Source organism: Suncus etruscus, chromosome 2 (genome assembly GCF_024139225.1).
Source record: "Suncus etruscus isolate mSunEtr1 chromosome 2, mSunEtr1.pri.cur, whole genome shotgun sequence".
NCBI lineage: Eukaryota > Metazoa > Chordata > Mammalia > Eulipotyphla > Soricidae > Suncus > Suncus etruscus.
This window is the reverse complement of record NC_064849.1, coordinates 75,893,989-75,898,146: the sequence shown is the minus strand read 5'-3', so window position 1 is coordinate 75,898,146 and position 4,158 is coordinate 75,893,989. Positions and strand designations below refer to the sequence as shown.

Genomic DNA, 4,158 nt, shown 5'->3' with positions numbered 1-4,158 from the left:
CTTACAGAAATGTGTAGTGTTGTAGTAAAACAAAGCAAGTTATTTTTAAATTGTATATTTTATTACATAAACATGGACACATTTTATTCATGAAAATTTAGAAGCTACTTTTTGCTTATTCTACATGATATTCTGAATGTCATTCCATATGGCCTTTGACAGAATATCTATGTCACACTTCAGTATTTTTATAATTGTTTCATGACCAGGATGATATTTGACTGATACTCAAATTTAACATACAATTTTAAATATAATCTAACTAATTTAACTACTAATTGATCAATCTATCAACCTATTAAGAAAATCCTCAACTTCTATAATTGTATAGCTTCTTAGATCATACCTAAGTGTTGATTAATGCACATGATTTATAGGAGGCTAAGAATTATTTTATTTATTGTGTTGTTCTATGTGATGCATTTTGTGGTGGGAGCTAGAGTGCTTACACCGTGTTCAGAAGTTATTCTTGTTTAGCTCAGGAGTGCTCTTTGTGGGTGACTGAGATTAGAACTGGAGTTATCTTGATGTAGGACAAGCATTTTAGGCCCTGGACTAATTTCACTAACTCTAGAATATACTATTACTTTTATTACTATTTCTGTGTTCATTTGTTAGACTAAAACAAGTTAGGAAAAAGAGAGTAAATGCATGATTGCTATTTTAACTATAAAAATATTTCATTCATGTTTTATGCATTTTGCTTCATTGTTATTTAATATTATTTATGTTTAATACCCAAACATTAAAAAATTTATTTTAATATATTATTTAACTTAAAAGGTATTATGTGAGAAAGGGCTTCCTCTGAGGCTCAAAAAATCATGTAGGATAATAATTATGATGGCTAACACACCATTATTTCCTAAAATTCACATAATCCCCCTATGAGTTTTAATAAAACCATGATGTATTCAACTTTTAACCATAATATCCCCCAATCAAACTGAGCACCTTACAGCCATTTAGTTTTCCTCTCATCTGCTGGGAGCATCATTATAGATAAGAACTTCAGAAGTCATTCTTCATTTTTAAGAAAATAACAATGTAGACTTAGTATTGCAAAAATTGTCATTCACTAGGCATCCCCTGGTAATGTAATGAACAAAAGGTGGCTGCTGCCACTTAGTTACCACATCAGAAATCTGTTTTATTCTATATGACAACTGAAAAGACTTCTAACTTCTGAGAACAAATTTTGTCTTGTTTATTTAGGTCGCTTTGGGCACTCCTTCATTTTTAAAGATACAAACATACCTTTTGCAATTTCAAGTCTTATTCTAAAAAGTGAGATCAGTGATTTGTATTATTTCCATTATGAAGTTCGATACATATTGTATTCATTGCTGTACTGAAAGTTGAAGGTGCAACCATACATCTGACAAATGGCTATTTTTTTTTAAATATGGAATGCTTCATGAATTTTTGAGTCATTCTTGTGCAGGGGTCAGGCTAATCTTCTCTGTATAGTTCCAATTTTAGTATATGTGCTGCTGAAGCGAGCACCAAATGGCTGTTTTTAAATTGAATTAAGGTACTCAGAAACCAAAACAATCACATAAAAATAGGTAGAATATTTGAAGAGTTTTTCAAAAAGCACATAAATATAGCCAATCTTTAGTGAAAATGTGTTCAACATCACTGATTATCCATAAAATGGAAATATAGTCATCAAGCGAGTCAGTCCCACCTTACAATGGTCAGCATAACCTATACCCAAAAGTCTGGGATCACTGATACTGGGAAGAAACTGGTAGGAATAAAATGGAAAAAAATTGTCATTCATAGTTAGGTGGATTATAAACTCAATAAGTACCTTTAGAAAGCTGTACTCTCTTTTGGAGATTTCTCAAAAGGTTAGAACAAACATATTACTAATATGGAATATAAAAAAACAAAGCAATATATTTTTTTTACTTTTTTCAAGTTATTTTACTAAATTAATCTTACTTATTTTACTAAGCTCCTAAGAAAATAGAATGCAGTTTCCAGTTTTAAGAAATATAGCCATAATACATGAAACACACTTAATGCAACTATATTAGATTAGGAAAAATACTAATGGATTTTCTCTGTGGGATGAGTTGGAGGTTAAAAAGAAAAGAAGTGTGAATTTTAACTATTCTTAAGGTATTCTATTTTTAGAAGCTTATGTCTGGAATGACTTATGGAAATTCTATAAAAAATAAGTAAGAAAATATATTGAAGTTAGAAATTAGAAAGCTGAAAGTCGGGATCTTAACAAAATAAGCACAGAAAACTTGACCAGAAGGAAGGTAAATATTTATGAGTACACATTGATGTTTTATAGTATCTATATATTTATTTTTTATTTTATCTATATATTTTTTATTTTATCTATATATTTATTTTTTATTGAAAGAACATGGTTTAAAATAAATTTACAATAGTATTATATTTTTCTTCTTTGTTTATAATTTCCAGCTCCATATCCAGAAGTGGACTTCCTGGCTCATGTGGGAGCTCTTTTTTTTAAATTGAGATATCATAATTTACTAAAGTAATGCTATTCTTCTGCTCACACCACAGGATCCAGAGACACTTTCTTAAACTCTCTTTCACTTCCTCTTAACATTTTTGTGTCACAGTTCTAGTTCTAATAATGAGACTTAAGGTTTTCTGTTTTTTGGAAGGTGGGGGTGGGATTTCAATATATGGATCCAGAAAGGCAATCGGCAATATATATTTAAGTCAAGAAAACGGAGGTGCTGGTTTTCAAGATACCCTATGAAACAAGGGCAAAAGAACATTAATCAAGAAGGAATATCATGTCTGTAATCAAGGTTCTTAAAGAAAGATATTTAAAACAATAAAAATAAAATTACATGACTGGAAAAAATAAATAAAATAAATTGAAAATTACATAATATAAGGTTTATTCAAAGTACAAGTGAAAGAAAATAAAGAAGGAATATGACTATTTTGATTCTTTTTTTTTTTTTTTTTTTTTGGTTTTTGGGCCACACCCAGCAGTGCTCAGGGGTTACTCCTGGCAGGCACGGGGGACCATATGGGACACCGGGATTCAAACCAACCACCTTTGGTCCTGGATCGGCTGCTTGCAAGGCAAACACCGCTGTGCTATCTCTCCGGGCCCAAAGAATATGACAATTTTGAAATAACACCTTTAATATCCTACTTTGTGATTTAATGAAGAAAACAGCTGCTCTGAAATCTGAATTTTGGGATGACAAAATGACAGAACACTCATCATTGAAAGGGACAATTCTTTGAATATGCCCTATAAAGCTGCAAATATTTTTTTTATCTGACTGTCCAGAGATTGATCAAAACAGATTATCATCAGTTCCTTATTCTCTTTCTTCTTACCCTTCCTTCTTTCATTCATTTCCTCTGATCCTACTTTCCCTACCTGCTCTCATCTCTCCCTCTTTTTTGTTTCTTTATTTTGTTTCACTTGCACTTCTTGGAACACAAATATGCATCATGCTCTTTTTACATTCTTTCTATGTATTTTTCTCTGAAAAATACACAGATATCACACAAAAGATGTGTGGATATTAGAGAGACATATGTGCACATTCAAAATACTCAACTTTTATACACATATATGTCATTGTATGTATGTGTGTCTATGATAACTCCAGTTATCTTATGAAGAACTTGATGCCAAGTATATTATTTTAGTATGTAAACAGTGACATGGTTCAAGATGGTGGGGGGAACAAAGGTAGACTTGTCAAATTACTACTAGTTGGGGTAAGAGAGATAGGATGGCTTCTAAGGTGCTTGTCTCACATGCATCTGACCTGGATTGTATCCATACGACCAAACACAGAACCTAAAGTCCACCAGAAGAGTTCCCTGAATATAGTAAGTATTTTGGCCACCAAAATATAATAAAAGTAATCACTACTAATTTCGTGTCATTATTTAGAGTCAAGGTAAGAACTGTAAAGAAAAAAGAGAAAAAAATACATAAGTGAACTTCCTTAGATAATGTACCCCATTTTAGTGTACTCTTGTGAAAATATTGTCTCAATATTTTATGATGTTTGTTTTCTTGAGTGTTGACATTTAGACAGATACTTTAAATGGATTTTACTCTTATAAAATTAAAATGTTAAAATGGTAATTTTCAGGGTTTATACATAGAAGAAAATTATTTTAAATGCA

At 31.0% G+C, this 4,158-nt stretch overlaps 1 non-coding gene across 1 annotated transcript; it reads right to left on the bottom strand.

Annotated features, from left to right (window-relative positions):
- Positions 1-1,399: 1,399 nt before the first annotated feature.
- Positions 1,400-1,506, bottom strand: LOC126002131 (U6 spliceosomal RNA). Its single transcript, XR_007492906.1, has one exon. It is a non-coding gene; the product is annotated as a U6 spliceosomal RNA (small nuclear RNA).
- Between the last annotated feature and the right edge of the window lie 2,652 nt (positions 1,507-4,158).